The sequence below is a fragment of the Meles meles genome, chromosome 9 (assembly GCF_922984935.1).
Source record: "Meles meles chromosome 9, mMelMel3.1 paternal haplotype, whole genome shotgun sequence".
Classification (NCBI taxonomy): Eukaryota; Metazoa; Chordata; class Mammalia; order Carnivora; family Mustelidae; genus Meles; species Meles meles.
In genome coordinates, this window is record NC_060074.1 from 11,048,176 (window position 1) to 11,065,988 (window position 17,813).

Here is a 17,813-nt window from a genome sequence, read left to right on the forward strand (position 1 = left end):
ACTTAATTTAAATTTAGTATAAATATTCACTGTCAAAAAAATTAAATTGGGGGAGAATGATCTCACATTTTAACTCAGGATATAAAACCAAAATATTAGCAGATGAAGTACTTGGGTAGGTGAGTTTTTGTGGTTCAAATGGTATGGAGACAAAGGAAGTGGTAATTTGGTTTTGTTTATGCAGACTTAGATGCAGTTCTGAATGAAAAAAGAAAAATCCTTCTACTTGCCAGTTCTGTGGCATACATGATCTTTTTATTAGAAAAACTAGTTAAATTACTAATAACATGTAACATTTGTTGAGTACTCCCTCAAAGCATTCCCACATATTATCTCAGAACAGTTTTAGGAAATTAGAAGTCATTATATGTAGGAAAAGGCAGATAAGGTAGGTCATCTGGAGTGTTTTTAACCAATCTTGGATTTATACAGGTAGAGGAAGAAAGATTTTACTCTGTAACATTTCATGTTGGAGAACATGGACTCTTTGCAGCATATTAGTATCTATAGTTCAAGAACTATTTATGCAACGAATACTAAGTGGTTCTGTCTCCTTTGCATTTCCTGGATAGCTATTATTATTATTTGGGCTAGAGTTATGCTAGTGTGATTTCTGCAGCCGTAATGGACTATCTTCATATAACCTGAATCGTATTGTTTGCTTTTTCCACCCAAAACAACAATGTCCACCTGTATGGCCAGACTTAGCCCTACATGAGACTCTAACTTAATTATATTTAATTCCTTCTTCAAATAAGGCATCATTTCTCAAGTGCTTTTAAAATGATTGCAAAATCTACATAGGAAGACAACAAAAGAACAAGGCCTGAGCACATTTTGCATGCATTCTGTCAAGCTCAAAGAATCATCCTGGCCCCTTGGAACACAGAGGAACCTAATACAGGATTGTATCCAATGAGTGAAAGGGAAATCCAAGAGAAAACTTTCTGATATTATCCATCCAATAACAAATAAAAAGCAAAGTATTTGCAAACATGGGAGCAAGTGGAAGCATGGTAGGCTACTTCAGGAACTTAGGAAAGCAAAGTGGCAAACACGGCCAGAGAGCATGCAAAGCTTTCATTTGCTAAAAGAGAAGTTTCAAATGATCAAATTACCAATTATTAAAACCAAGAAGGGCAAAAGCTCTTCAAGCAGAGAGAGAGGAGAGCCTGAAATAGAATGTCAGTTCTACTCATACGCTAACACAAAAATATCTGTAGTTCCCCCTACACTTTACTAAATATATCACTGACACATCACTCACTTCTAAATTGAGTTGATGGGTCACAATATCGTAAATACTGAATATTTATCTTATTGAAATTACAATGTGACTCTCCTGGGAGAATGGGTGGGGAGATGACGGGGGTGCACGAGTAGTAGGCATGGGAGAGCAGGGATACTAAATCCTAAACAGTATACTTTTACCATAGTGAGAGATCAATAAATAATGTCTGCAATAGAAAAATCAAGAATTTGAATCAGAGGAAAAGATCAGCACAATAATAATTTACTATGATAACTCTGGGGTTGTCCAAGCAGAGAGGATATTTTTTATTTTGAATCTATTGTATTTAAGGATTCAGAATCTTAAGAGTCATTTCAAGCAGATATGAGTAATCCTTGTTTTTAATTCTGTCAAAATAAACTTATATTGATCTATATACTAAATAATGAAAATTTGATTTGAGAAAATTTGATTCGAGAACTGAAAATAGGCCAATGCCTATAAGGTACCACCTTGGCCAAGCTAACCATAAAGACCCCATTAACAGAAGGATAGATCATTAATGGAAGGATAGAAGAAGCTGGGAAAAAAAAAATGGTGTGATGGGTTATTAAAGAACTCAGCTTTTTGGAAAACATTATTTACCACTTCATGAACAAACAAAACAAAGGACTTTTTAGTATATCCCCTCAGCCCCCATAAAAAAAAAAAATTTGTATCACTCTTTGGAGCCTATTTCTAATTCATATATCTTCCTTTATATAATTTTTTTCCATCTAATTTTTCTTATTTTTTGCTTTGTATAATAGTATCTCTTGCTTGACCAGATGGCAGTGAATCAGCCAATAATCACGGAAGGCACATCGTAATATATTAACATCCTAATGAATTATTGCAGATCTGTTTCCAAAAGCCACAACCAATAATAAAAATACAGAGTTGACCTGGAAACAAGATTGTAAGATCTGAAAACATCCTGGTGTGGCATTCTTATTTTCCATCTGTAATAGACACTTCCCTTGTTTATCCAGTTTCCATTACCAAAGCCTCCCTAAGTAAAACTTAAAATCGGTTCAGGTAATCACCCCTTCGTCACATAGCCCAAGTGGCTCATGGGAGGCTGCCCCAACCTCCACTCCAGAGGTAGGACCGGTTGTCTCAATGGCAATCACTTTGCCAGCAATTAGTTTATAAATGGCTACATGATTCATTTTTAATCAATGAAACATAGGAAAGATTTGCTGGAAACTTCAGAGTAAGTTTTACATTGTTCTTCTGGCAGAGTAATGGGATCTCTCTTCTCTCCTGTCAAAGGTAAATAACACAAGTGGCTCTGACTGCTCTTGGCAGCCATTTAATCTCCAGGAAGTTAACCAGCCTTAGGATGAAGCCCAAGCAGAAAAAAGAGATGGACATGTGCCTTGTTGCCTCCGATAACACCGGACCACTGAATGAATCAATCTATAGCCTACACCCACACTCTGTACTTCCTATTAACATGTGCTAATGGTCTCCTGTACGCCACTCTTAATTGGGCTTTCTATTTTGCATATATAACAGAATCCTAACTAAATTCAAACTGATAATTCTTAGAATCATTAAACATTGTAAACTCAAAAGTAACTCAATTTTAATCTTTTTTCTCATTTTATGTAATTCCAGAATTTCAGGCTCAGGTAAACCATGAAAAATGCCACTCCTGTGTGTGTGCTTGCACACACACTTAGACACACAGTGTACAAGTGTGTACATGTGTGTGTTGTGTGTGGTTGGGCAGTGAAAGGCAGTGGGGCATCCAGAATTGAGTGGGGATATTTTGGAGCTAATATGGCAACCCGAGAAGGTAGAGTAAATGAAGATTGTCAGGGAGGCCACAGGGAGAGTGGGGAGAGAAGAGCTGGTTTGAGGAACAGCCTGTAAACAGAACACCCACATTATAAGACACAATATTACTATTTTGATACATTAATCTGTTTGCTCAGTGTGAGGTTTCAAGCCTTTTATAAATGAAAAATCATGAAAATTCATCGTCTATTTACTTTTTCATTTTCAGGTTTTAAATTTATTTTCTAAGATAGGAATTTCAATAGTTTAAAGAATAGTTTAAAGAATCAGATAATTCCATAAAGTTTGATGAAAATGTATAGTTCTCCAAGTTTCCTTCCCACTTGCTATTCTCCAGAGGCAGCCACTTTTGTTTCTTTCAGCTGATTCTTTTCTCTAAATAATTCAACATCTTTAGTTTTGCATGTTAGACATTATCTGTTGAATCCCATCATGTGAGAAGTTAAAGGTTTAGTCTCCTTTACTCCTTTGCGCCCACCACACACACATATGCCTTATCACTTCCCTGTCCTATCCTCCCAATAAAGTTACATTATAATTTTAATTAGATTAACATTCAGTATTTACAACACGGTAGTGACTGTGTAAAGGCAACTCAGATTTGAATCACTTACTACTGGTATGCGGTAAACTGATTCTCTGAAAAGAAAAAAAGTCCTGATTTGTTCAGTTTGGTGATTTCAATGGTATAAATACTCCCGCCTTTGCTAATTTCAAATTACTGACTTAAGGTCTTAAAATTTGAAACAGATGGGCATATTCAGTTCTCAGCAAGCTCTTTCCCTTTGAGTTAATAATTGTCATGTTTGTATTTGCTACATTTTCTATGTATTTATAAATTACAAAACAGCAAACTCCCATGTAACTCCCTTCTTAAAATGTATCAGATACCATATTAATGTTCTGTTTTTTAAAAAAGTGTTCTGGCATCTTCTGTTCTGGTTGCCTTAAATGTGTGGTACATCATTACCCCGGGATCTCCCTTCACCAATGTCCTGAGGATTCTCTTTCCCATCTTTGGTCCCTTGTTCTTGGATCTCACGTGTTATGGACTGAATGTTTGTGTCTCCCCAAACTCCATGTGTTGAAATCCCAACCATCAGTGTTACGATATAAGGAGGTAAGCCTTTGGGAGGTGATCAAACCACAAGGGTACAGCTCTTATAAATGAGATTAGTGATATTATAAATGAGACCACAGAGAACTCCCTCACCCTCTCCACCCTGCGAGGGGTTACAATGAAAAGATGGCCATCAGCAAACAAGAAAGCAGGCCCTCAACCATAACCGAATCTGCCAGCATTTTGATCTTGGACTTTCTGGCCTCTAAAACTGTGAGAAATGCTTGTTGTTCAAGTCACCTAGTCATTGGTAGTTTGTTATAGAAGCCTGAACTAAGATACCGTGTCTTCTTTCTTGGTTTACTGCCTCATTTTGGTCGGGTACCTCTCGAGTAGCTTCTTAAAGTTTGAGACTTCGCATATCTAGAAATGTCTTTATTCTACCTTCACACTTGATTGATAATAAGAGTGACTATATGACTCCAGATGGAAAGTAGTTTTTTTCCAGAATGTTGAAGTCTCTGATTCATTTTGTTTTAGCTTTCAGTGTGGGCATTGCAAAGCCCAATGGCATTCTGATTCCTCATCCTTTACACATAATTTGTTTTTCCTGTGTTGAAAACTCTAAGCACTTTGTCCAAAGTACATATATGTTTTTAGGATTAGAATGCAGTCAGGTATCACTCTAGAAGCTTTAGTTCCACTTGTACTCCAATATGGTTTTGCGAGCAGGAGAAAACGCATAGAATACCGAATACCCTGGAAGCCATATGACAGCCTATCATCTGAATGTACCCACAAGGCTGTAACATGTATAAATATGTATGCTAATCTGGAAAAAAATCTCCATAAGGAATTGATGAGGAGCTTTCGTTAATTCTATATTGTGCATACAGTGGGGGCAGGGTGGGAAGGGCTAAAGGAGAGAAAGAGAAAAATGATTTGGACTGGAAAAGGGAAAAAAATGACTTTTCTGCTTGACCTTGAAGAAGAAGCAGTTTAAAAGTACTAGTAATGGATTTGTATTACATAAAAGGATGTAGAGCAAAACAAACAATGATTCATACCTCTATCTCCCAGAAAAGTCCTCTTAATGTCTTAAATACTGCTAATAATAAAAAATAATACATGAACAATGACAGACAATTCAAGTGGTCATAAAGGAATACCATGAAAGTAAAATTCCTTCTCTCCACTCTGCTGTCTCACATGTCACAGGTTTTTAGGTATTCTCCTAGGAAAAACTTAATAGTATACAGAAAGTATGAAACAATGACCAAAGTCATCATGTCAGAATAATATTCTGCCCTTGCTTTAATAAATAAAAATGTCTTCCATAGTGCTTTATATAGACCTACTCCATTCTCTTTAATGACTACATGGTATCCCATGGTCTTGACAAAGATTCAGGAAACTATGGCCTGCAAGCCACATCTGACCCTGATTGGTTTTGTATAGTCCACGAAATAAAAAAAAAAAAAAAAAAAAAAAAAAAAAAAAAAATTTTACATTTTTAAATAATTAAAGAAAGTAAAAAGAATACCATTTCTGTGACATAGGAAAATTACGTGAAATGCAAATTCCGGCGTCTGTAAACAAGCTTCACTGGAACACAGCCAGGCTCATTCATCTTATGTGCTGTCTGTGGCCGCTTTGGCACTTCAGCAGTTAAACAGTTGGGACAGAGCGGACGGAGCCTGCAGAGCCTCACTATTGACTCTCTGGCCCTTTACAGGAAAAGTTGGCAGATCTCCGGTAGAGACTACTTACTTTATTTCACTCAACATTATACACTCACAGAATTTATAATTCTACGAGGAAAGGGTGAAAGTGGCAACATGAGCAGCAGCAAAAAAAAAGATGCAAACATGGCAAGTAATCAGCTGGATGTTCAGTGACCTGGGTAGGAAAGTGATGAGAAACAGAGCAAGAAAGAGATAGGTTGGGGCCATATCATGCCATCATTAGATCGCCAGGGAGAGGAAATCCACCATTCATCTGGCAGTAAGTTGGGAACTACTGAGGATTTGGAGGGGGGGGCAGTGGCATAAACAGGATCTATTTTAGGAGATTAATCTGGCCGTGCAATATGGAATTAATGTACATGGTACTGCTAACAGGTAAGGAAACCATTTTCAGTAATATTCAGAAACCTATTTAAAAAGGCTATGAATTCATGTGAAAATGTAGATTCCAAGATATAAATGTACCCTTGAAATAATTTCTACAGTTCTGAAAATCAAGGAAAGATGTCTGTGTATTTCTGTATGTGAAGCTGTTTAAAAATCACTTAGAATTCTTTCTTTCTTTTTTTCATTAACATATAATGTATTATTTGCCCCAGGGGTACAGGTCTGTGAAACATCAGGCTTACACATTTCATAGCACTTTCTTTCTATAAAAAAAATTAAAGTGTATCATGGAAGTTTCGGCCCACTCTTTTTCAGTACAACCAGCTAGAATTTTTAAATGTGTTTTCCAAGCAACCAACAACCCAAGAAACTAATTGAGTCATATACTAGTTGCTGAATTAAGCTGGAGTATGGTATCTGATTATTTGATTATTTCTTAATGTATTACTTACAATCTTAAGGCTCAAATATGGCACTGTAAGACATATAAGATTGTGTGTTATTTCAAAGGCAAATGTGAAGTACTCATCATAATTTGGTTAAAAATCCTAAATAGCAAGAATGCTGGTCTTCTAGACGGAGTAATTCTAATTAACCTTATAAAAATAAGATTTATACAGTATGTGGAAAATTAAGGATATAAACAACCATTAAAAGAAAAGCCTAATTACATTATAATAATTATGTTCAACAGACACAATAGGCAATAGTCACATGGCAGTACCATATTTTAAATGCCATCATAAATAATATAAAATGGTAATGTTATATTGTGTTATTATTCAAAATAATATTTTAAATTACTCTTTTAAACATCCAAATAAGTTGTTCTATTAACAAAGAGATTTGAATGTGTACTCTGTAGTTACTTTAAAAAAAAAATAGTAGGCTGGACATCAAGCTAAATTATATTATGCAATGAACAAATGAAATAAAAAGTTAATATTTATAGTAGGATTTTATATATATCACTATGTTTAGGGTTGAAGGAATAACAAGAAGAAAAAAAGGAATATTTGGTTGAGTTCCGCTTAGAGGGGTTTTATTTTTCTAAATAAAATAATTGGCCATTAGTGATTAGCCATTCTAGTGATAAAAATAAATACAGTAGTTTAGAACTTGAACTCCAGAGACAAGAAGACTTGAATTCTAAATTGTGTGATTTGGACACATTCCTTAACTACTTCAAGCCTCAGATCCATCATCTACTATAATGATAAGATCTACCCTGAATTCAAAGGGTTGTTGGTAGGTTTATATGTATTATATGAACTTGCCATTGTAAGAATACTAAGTACTAAATAAGTAGCAACTACTGCTTTTAATGTAATCATGACTTCCTATCTTAAGTTTTCTCCTTTGATGATTGCATCTTAGCGTATAAGAAAATGGAAGACAGAAATGAAAATCAAGAGTAACAACATAATAATTACTTCCCACCCCCTTCCCACCAACGTACTCAGGCACTGGCTTAGGAGAAATGTTAACAGTAAGTCCATTATTACTATGGTTCGTGGCCTTTGATGAGCACTTAGCATGTTATAGAAGCTGCTGTTAGGATACGAAACCAGAAGGTCCTCAGTGGGTCCCTATCACAAGACTTGGAATATCTCATCTTCATCCTTCTAGAAAGCCTTGCAAATGTGATGTTGTCAGAAACATCTGACTTAAGTATTTCTCTGAGACAATCTTCCAATGTGCTGCTATATTTAGTGGTCTGTTTACTAGCTTAAGGAGCCTTGTTCCCTAAAACACAATATCTCCAAAAATATATAATAGATGGAGAAAGAATTGTGCATACTTAAAAGGAAATTTTGACAACACTAGCCCTACCTTGCTTGTTCTGGATAATTGTTTTACATAATGGTGCTTCTTAAAAAAAAAATTCATTAATTAGTACATACTATTCCCTACCTCAAAGATGGTATTTTCCTTTTATATTATATTGTGCTAATTGTCTTTATATATATAGTTTTAATTTCAGATGAATTGGGTGGCTGGTCGAAAAAAATTCCTCATCATATAAAAGATGTACAGGGTTAGGGTGCCTGAGTGGCTCAGTGGGTTAAAGCCTCTGCCTATGGCTCAGGTCATGATCCCAGGGTCCTGGGATCGAGCCCCGAATTGGGCTCTCTGCTCAGCAGGGAGCCTGCTTCCCTTCCTCTCTGCCTGCCTCTCTGCCTACTTATGATCACTGTCTGTCAAATAAATAAAATCTAAAAAAAAAAAAAAAAAAGATGTGCAGGGAAATGAATACATGACCAGTTAAAATGAACACCTCAGTTAAAATATTTTTTTACAGTCATAGAACCACTTCAACTCTCAGGTGATGATTTTCTTTGCCTTAAATATAATATATGCTTCGCTGATTGGTATGAAATTGGTATGAAAGACTCACTTAACTAATGAGTAAACCTAGCCAGTTATATATCCTCCTTATCTTAATGAGACCTTGTTTCTCTGTTCTGGCATCAAGTATGGCAGAAACTATCATGAACTGATAAAAATAAGTTTGTTTGTTTGTTTGTTTGTTTTTAAAGTTACTTGATTCCCCAAGTCAAGTTTTAGTGCTATTGTCAGAACTATAGAGAAAACAAAATGGGGGTCGGGGAGGGGGGGAGGTTCCTTGTGTTTTAAAGGAATGAATGCTGAACTCAGAAGCTAATTATAAAAACAGAATGCTGAACTCTGTGACAGCTCACCAGGTTATCATGTTCAAAATACATACACAAAAAGGATGATTAAATCAGAAATCTGCTTTATCCATACAAATGCTTTATCAAACAAGGGATATCAACTTAGTCAAGGTGAAATTTCAGTCCATTGTGGCTTGAGTACATATGAATAACGCAACGGATTCTGTATGGATATGTGATTAAGCAAAAAAGTCAAACAGCTGTAAAGTGAAGCAATAAGAGATGAAGTCAATGGTCTACAAAATTAATCTTTACTGCAAGTAAAAATTGGTTGATAAATTTTGAGGAGTTTGATTATTTGTTTGTTTGTTTCATAAGTGTGAATTTAATGGGAGAAGCAACATCAGCTGACCGCATTGCTATAGAGGGATTTTTTTTTTCAAGAACTGAAAAGTCACAGAGCAGAAAGATTAGAATATGGAGAATGTCAGAAAGCAGATGAAACTGGCCAATAATGCAAGAAAATGTCTCAAGAAGATTCATATGCAAGAATGAGAAGTAAGGGTAAGAGATCAGGTAGCCTTGGGCAGACCAATGTGTATTTGATAGCAACCCAGCTAGCTCTAAGATTAAGTTATATATATATTCTACCATAAAATCTCCAGGACACCAAGGTACAAGAAAGCATTGTTTTGTGTTATATATATTTAATCAAATAAAAATCCAGGAGCAGGGCAAGAACAGCTTCATTGTTTCTAATAATGTTGGTGCTCTGGTGGTATTTATATACTACAATGTTTCAAAGTCTCAGCTGATAGACTTTGCAAATGTAAAGGGTCTACTGTATTTACCTTGAAATATACTTGTCATATAGTAAGAGACAACCTAAGGTTGTTTTCAGATAGTACATTGCTTACATTTCACATGGTACATTGCTTACATTTTATTTGTAAGGTATAAATATATTTAGTTAAGTCTATTTGTTACTCCAATTTGAACCAGATATATTAAGCATAGTTCGCTGAAGTAGTTCAGGTCAAATCGACTGTAACCTGAAGTAACTCCAGGTCAAATTGAAATCTCATTTATAAATGTACAATACTCTCAGATTCCAAGATCCAAGTCCGTGACAACAGGTAAAAAAGTATTTTCAGGAATATGTTTTAAAAGTTAACTAATCTTTATTTCTTGAGGAGTGCACAGAGTTATTTAAGGTGTTCACAATTTCTTCCCTGATCTCTATCTAAATAGTTACTAATTTCTAGAACATAATGGCATAAGACAGAGGGTCAGGTTGAAATGAAGTCTTAGGATATGAAATCTACAGATTCAATTGTGTAATGAATATTTACTCCATAAAGGTTGTCGCTAGTGTTTCATATTAAAAAGGAATCATATGGAGTGGGATATATAGCTTGAGCACCCTGATCAAATGTTTTTCATACATATTTTCAAAAAGTTCTCTCTTCTTTGTTAGTTAACAATAATCTGATTTATTTCCTGCCCCAGTGCGATTTGCCATAGTGTCTATGTAGTAGGAAATACATTGACTTAATTTTTTAAAAAAATCTTCCCAAATATCACAATGGCCTAGCGATAAATATATTTTCAGTGAAAAATACGTTTCCATACTAACATGTTAAGATGTCAGTCTTTGTGATGATGTAGAACACACAAGTGAATACTTGAAGGCTACTGGAATAATTATAAATGAGTAGGGGATAACTGAAACATGATAAGGGCAGATTAAATGACTTATATCCTCAAAAGTTGGTCTCTGGGGAGGGAGCAAGATGACAGAGGAGTAAGAGACCGAAATATCATCAGGTCCCAGGAGTTCAGCTAGATAGTTATCAAACCATTCTGAACACCTACAAATGCAACAGGAGATAGAGGAGAAGAGCAGCCATTCTAGAAACAGAAAATCGACCACTTTCTGAAAGGTAGGAAATGCAGAAAAGTGAATCTGAAGGGATGGGAATGAAACTGTGGGGGGAGGGACCAGCTCTCAGGAAGCAGTAGAGCAACGGAGCACAAAATCAGAACTTTTAGAAGCTGCTCCACTGAGGAACATCACTCCAGAGGCTAAGCTGAGGATGGAGCCCTCACAGGGACAGTGTGGTCTCAGGACCTGTGGGGTCACAGACAGACCAGGGGTGTCTGAGTGTGGCACAGCTCCCAGGTATTAGAGTAGGGAAGCCAGCTGCAGAGACAGAGCCAAGGAGTGAGCTCTCAGCTCAGGGTTACCTTAAACCATGATCTGAGGCACAGTCAGGCCACTGCTCTTTGAGCAGAGACCCACAAGTGGTAGATTCGGAGAGATCCCCTCCTTCTTCCTCCAGGAGGAATGGCACAGGAACATGCAACAGAAATCTGCTGGGCTTGGAGATGCCAAACAGGGCCATGCACCAGAGACAGAGACACTTGGTCACAGGCCAGGTGAGTGCAGACTGAAGCTGGAGACCAGGGAGACAGGAGGAATTGATTGCTTTTCTCTGAGGGTGCACTGAGCAGTGGGGCCCCAAGCTCTCAGATCCTACAGGGACAGAGATTGGGAGGCTACCATTTTCATTCCTTTCCTCCAAAGCTGTACAGAAAGAGTTCAGGGAACAAAAGCTCCTGAGAGCAAGAGCAAACCCGAGCAAATTGCTTAGCCTGGCCCCTGGCAAGGGCAGTGCAATTCTGCCTCAGGCAAAGACATTTGAGAATAATTGCAACAGCACCCACCCCAGAAGATCAGCAAGAACATCCAGCCAAGACCAAGTTCACCAATCAATGAGCACTGCAGAACTCCAGAGCTAGGAGAAAGTAACACATATTATTCATGGCTTTTTTCCCCATGATCCTTTAGTCTTTCAAAGTCAATTTTTTTTTTATTTTATTTGTTGTTATTCCATTTTTTTAAATTTTCCTCTTTCCTATTGTAATTTTTTACCTATTTTATCTTATCAATACCTTTTTAAAACTATCTTCTTAAATTTTCATTGTTATAGTCATATTTTATCCCTTCACTGTATTTAACCTTATTTTTTGTATATATACAGGTTTTTTTCTTCTTTTAAATTCTGGGATATAATTTCTTCTAATAGATCAAAATATACCCTAAGTCTAGCACATGGCTTTGTTCTAGTATCCAGCCTGATCACATTCTCTCCTCTTTTTTTTTTTCTTTTTTCCAACCAACTTATCTTATCAATTCTTTTTTTAGAATCCTTTTAATTTTCATCTTTACAGTCAGATTCCATCCCTTCATCGTTTTTACCCTTATTTTTGTATATATATAAGTTTTTCTTTCATTAAAATTTTGGGAGGTAGTTTCTTCTAAGAGACCAGACACCCAAAATCAAGTTGGTGGTTCTGTTCTATTCACATCAACAATAATAAAATAATAGTATGGGATTTTAACACCCCCCTCACTGAAATGGACAGATAATCTAAGCAAAAGATCAAAGAAAGTTTTCAGTGACACACTGTGCCAGATGGACATCATAGATATATTCAGAACATTCCATCCCAAAGCAACAGAATACACATTCTTCTGTACTGCACATGGAACATTCTCCAGAATAGATCACATCCTGGGTCACAAATCAGGACTCACCCAGTACCAAAAGACTGGGATCATTCCCTGCATATTTTCAGACCACAATGCTCTGAAGCTAGAACTCAATCACATGAGGAAAGTTAGAAAGAACTCAAATACATGAAGGCTAAGGAGTCCTACTAAAGAATGAATTGGTCAACCAGGAAATTAAAGAATTGAAAAAATTCATGGAAACAAAAGAAAATGAAAGCACAACTGTTCAAAATCTGTGGGACACAGCAAAGGTGATCCTGAGAGGAAAGTATATAGCAATACAAGTCTTTCTCAAGAAACAAGAAAGAAAAAAAAAAAGAAAGAAACAAGAAAGGTCTCAAAAGTATACAACCTAACCCTACACCTGAAGGAACTAAAGAAAGAACAGCAAAGAAAACCTAAACCCAGCAGGAGAAGAGAAATAATAAAGATCAGAGCAGAAATCAATGAAGTAGAAACCAAAAGAACAGTAGAACAAACCAATGAAACTAGAAGCTGGTTCTTTGAAATAATAAACAAGATTGATAAACCCCTGGCCAGACTTATCAAAAAGAAAAAGGAATGACCCAAATAAATAAAATCACGAATGAAAGAGGAGAGATCACAACCAACACCAAAGAAATACAAACAATTATAAGAACATATTATGAGCAACTATACACCAGCAAATTTGACAATCTGGAAGAAATGGATGCATTCCTAGGGACATATAAACAACTGAAACTGAACCAGGAAGAAATAGAAAACCTGAACAGACCCAGTAACCACTAAGGAGATTGAAACAGTTATCAAAAATCTCCCAAAAACACAAGAGCCCAGAGCCAAACAGCTTCTCAGCTCAATTCTACCAAACATTTAAAGAAGAATTAATACATATTCTCCTGAAATGTTCCAAAAAATAGAAATGGAAAGAAAACTTCCAACCTCATTTTATGAGGCCAGTATTACCTTGATCCCAAAACAAAGATCCCAGACAAAGACCCTATCAAAAAAGAGAATTACAGACCAATATCCTTGATGAACACAAGTGTGAAAATTCTCATCAAAATACTAGCCAATAGGATCCAACAGTACATTAAAAGTACATTTATGTACAAAAATGTACAGTACATTCACCATGACCAAATGGGATTTATTCCAGGGCCGCAGGTTGGTTCAACATCCACAAATCAATCAATGTGATATAATACCTTAATAAAAGAAAGAACAAGAACCATATGATACTCTCAATAGATGCTGAAAAAGCATTTGACCAAGTACAGCATCCTTTCTTTATCAAAACTCTTCTAAGTGTAGGGATAGAAGGTACATACCACAATATCATCAAAGCCATCTATGAAAAACCCACAGCCAATATTATTCTCAATGGGGAAAAACAGAGAGCTTTTCCCCTAAGGTCAGGAATATGGCAGGATGTCCATTATCACCACTGCTATTCAACATAGTACTAGAAGTCCTAGCTTCAGCAATCAGACAACAAAAAGAAATTAAAAGCATCTGAATCAGCAAAGAAGTTAAACTCTCACTCTTTGTGATGATATACTACTTTATGTGGAAAACCTGAAAGACTCCACTCCAAAACTGCTAGAACTTATACAGGAATTTAGTAAAGTGTCAGAATATAAAATCAATGCACAGAAATCAGTTGCATTTCTATACACCAACAAGACAAAGAAAGAGAAATTAAGGAGTCAATCCCATTTACAATTGCACCCAAAACCATAAGAGAACTAGGAATAAACCTAACCAAAAAGGCAAAGAATCTGTACTGAGAAAACTGTAAAGTACTCATGAAAGAAACTGAGGAAGACATAAAGAAATGGAAAAACGTTCTATGCTCATGGATTGGAAGAACAAATATTGTGAAAATGTCTACATTACCGAAAACAATCTACACATTTAACACAATCCTTATCAAAATACCATTAACTTTTTTCAAAGAAATGGAACAAATAATCCTAAAATTTATATGGAACCAGAAAAGACCCTGAATAGCCAGAGGAATATTTAAAAAGAAAGCCAAAGTTGGTGGCATCACAATTCCAGACTTCAAGCTCTATTAGAAAGCTGTCATCATCAAGATAGTATGGTACTGGCACAAAAACAGACACATTAATCAATGAAACAAGAGTAGAGATCCCAGAAATAGACCCTCAACTCTACGGTCAACTAATCTTTGACAAAGCAGGAAAGAATGTCTATTGGGAAAAAGACAGTCTTTTCTGCAAATGTGTTGGGAAAATTGGACAGCCACATGCAGAAGAATGAAACTGGACCATTTTCTTACACCACACACAAAAATAGACTCAAAATGGATGAAAGACCTCAATGTGAGGCAGGAATCCCTCAAAATCCTTGAGGAGCACACAGACAGCAACCTCTTCGACCTCAGCCGCAGCTTCTTCCTAAAAACATTGCTGTAGGCAAGGGAAGCAAGGGCAAAAATGAACTATTGAGACTCCATCAAGATCAAAATCTTTTGCACAGCAAAGAAAACAAGTCAACAAAACTAAAAGACAACTGAAAGAATGGGAGAAGATATTTGCAAATTACATATCAGATAAAGGGCTCATATCCAAAATCTATAAAGAACTTATCAAACTTAACACCCAAAGAATAAATAATCCAATCAAGAAATGAGCAGAAGATATGAACAGACATTTCAGGAAAGAAGACATCCAAATGGCCAACAGACACATGAAAAAGTGCTCAACATCACTCAGCATCAGGGAAATACAAATCAAAACCACAATGAGATACCACCTTACACCAGTCAGAATGGCTAAATTAGCAAGTCAGGAAACAAGAGATGTTGGCAAGGATGTGCAGAAAGGGGAAACCTTCCTACACTGGTGGTGGGAATGCAAGCTGGAACAGCCACTCTGGAAAACAACATGGAGGTTCCTCAAAAAGTTGAAAATAGAGCTACCTTATGACACAGCAATCTCACTACTGGGTATTTACCCTAAAGATACAAATGTAATGATATGAAGGGGCACATGCACCCGACTGTTTATAGCAGCAATGTCCACAATAGCCAAACTATGGAAAGAACCTAGATGTCAATCTACAGATGAATCGATAAAGAAGATGTGGTATACACATACAATGGAATACTATGCAGCCATCAAAAGAAATGAAATCTTGCCATTGGCAATGACAGGGATGGAACTGGAGGGTATTATGCTGAGTGAAATAAGTCAGTCCAAGAAAGACAATTATCATATGATCTCTCTGATATGAGGAATTCAAGAGGCAGGGCGGGGGTTTGGGAGGGTAGGGAAGGAAAAAATGAAACAAGATGGGATCAGAAAGAGACCAGAAGAGATCCTTAATCTCACAAAACAAACTGAGGGTTTCTTAGGGATGGGGTGGTAGAGATAGGGTGTCTGGCTTATGGACATTTTGGAGGGTATGTGCTATGGTGAGTGCTGTGAAATATGTAAGCCTGATGATTCACACACCTGTACCCATGGGGCAAATAATACATTATATTTTAATAAAAATAAATTTTAAAAAAAAGTTGATCTCTGGAACACGACTTTTTTGACATGTTCTTGATTGCTCTATTACTTGATGAGATATTGCTCAGAAACTTAATGGGCATTACAGTGATTGTATGACCTTGCAATAATAACAGAGTTATACTACCTTAGCAGTTATCACTGGATTTTATTTTTGTTGCTCTTTCCTCTATGGTTTTGTTTGTTGTATAATAGTTGGGATAGATAGAAGGACTTCAAATGCCAGTTAACAGATTTGTTTTGAGCATGAGTCTAACATCATTAGAAAATTACTGATTTCACCTAATGACTAAATAGGATGGTCAAAGTGTATTTCATGTTCCAAAGTAAGTATTTACCTCTGGAAAATCATCCAGATGATTGTTTTAATGTATGTATGATTGTGCTTTGCCAGTTTTTAAAATACTGCTGCTTTTGCAGGGTCATAGGGAAGCTCTATTCTTAATTTCTTCAGGAATCTCCACACTGTTCTCCAAAGTGGCTGCACTAACTTGCATTCCCACCAACAGTGTAAGAGGATTCCCCTTTCTCCACATCCTCTCCAACACACGTGGTTTCCTGTCTTGCTAATTTTGGCCATTCTAACTGGTGTTAGGTGGTATCTCAATGTTGTTTTAATTTGAATGTCTCTGATGGCTAGTGATGATGAACATTTTTTCATGTGTCTGATAGCCATTTGTATGTCTTCGTTGGAGAAGTGTCTGTTCATATCTTCTGCCCATTTTTTGATATGATTATCTGTTTTGTGTGTGTTGAGTTTGAGAAGTTCTTTATAGATCCTAGATATCAACCTTTTGTCTGTACTGTCATTTGCAAATATCTTCTCCCATTCCGTGGGTTGCCTCTTTGTTTTGTTGACTGTTTCCTTTGCTGTGCAGAAGCTTTTGATCTTGATGAAGTCCCAAAAGTTCATTTTCGCTTTTGTTTCCTTGGCCTTTGGAGACATATCTTGAAAGAAGTTGCTGTGGCTGATATCGAAGAGGTTATTGCCTATGTTCTCCTCTAGGATTCTGATAGATTCCTGTCTCACGTTGAGGTCTTTTATCCATTTCGAGTTTATCTTTGTGTACGGTGTAAGAGAATGGTCGAGTTTCATTCTTCTACATATCGCTGTCCAGTTTTCCCAGCACCATTTATTGAAGAGATTGTCTTTTTCCCATTGTATATTTTTTCCTGTTTTGTCAAAGATTATTTCACCATAGAGTTGAGGGTCCCTATCTGGGCTCTCCACTCTGTTCCACTGGTTATGTGTCTGTTTTTATTGCACTGCTGGGGATTTACCCCAAAGATACAGATGTAGTGAAAAGAAGGGCCATCTGTACCCCAATGTTTATTGCAGCAATGGCTACAGTCGCCAAACTGTGGAAAGAACCAAGATGCCCTTCAACGGATGAATGGATAAGGAAGATGTGGTACATATACACAATGGAGTATTATGCCTCCATCAGAAAGGATGAATACCCAACTTTTGTAGCAACATGGACGGGACTGGAAGAGATTATGCTGAGCGAAATAAGTCAAGCAGAGAGAGTCAAGTATCATATGGTCTCACTTATTTGTGGAGCATAACAAATAACATGGAGGACATGGGGAGATGGAGAGGAGAGGGAGTTGAGGGAAACTGGAAGGGGAGATGAACCATGAGAGACTATGGACTCTGAAAAACAACCAGAGGGTTTTGAAGGGGCGGGGGGGGGGGTGTGGGAGGTTGAGGAACCAGGTGGTGGGTAATAGGGAGGACACATACTGCATGGAGCACTGGGTGTGATGCCAAAACAATGAACACTGTTATGTTGTAAATAAACAAA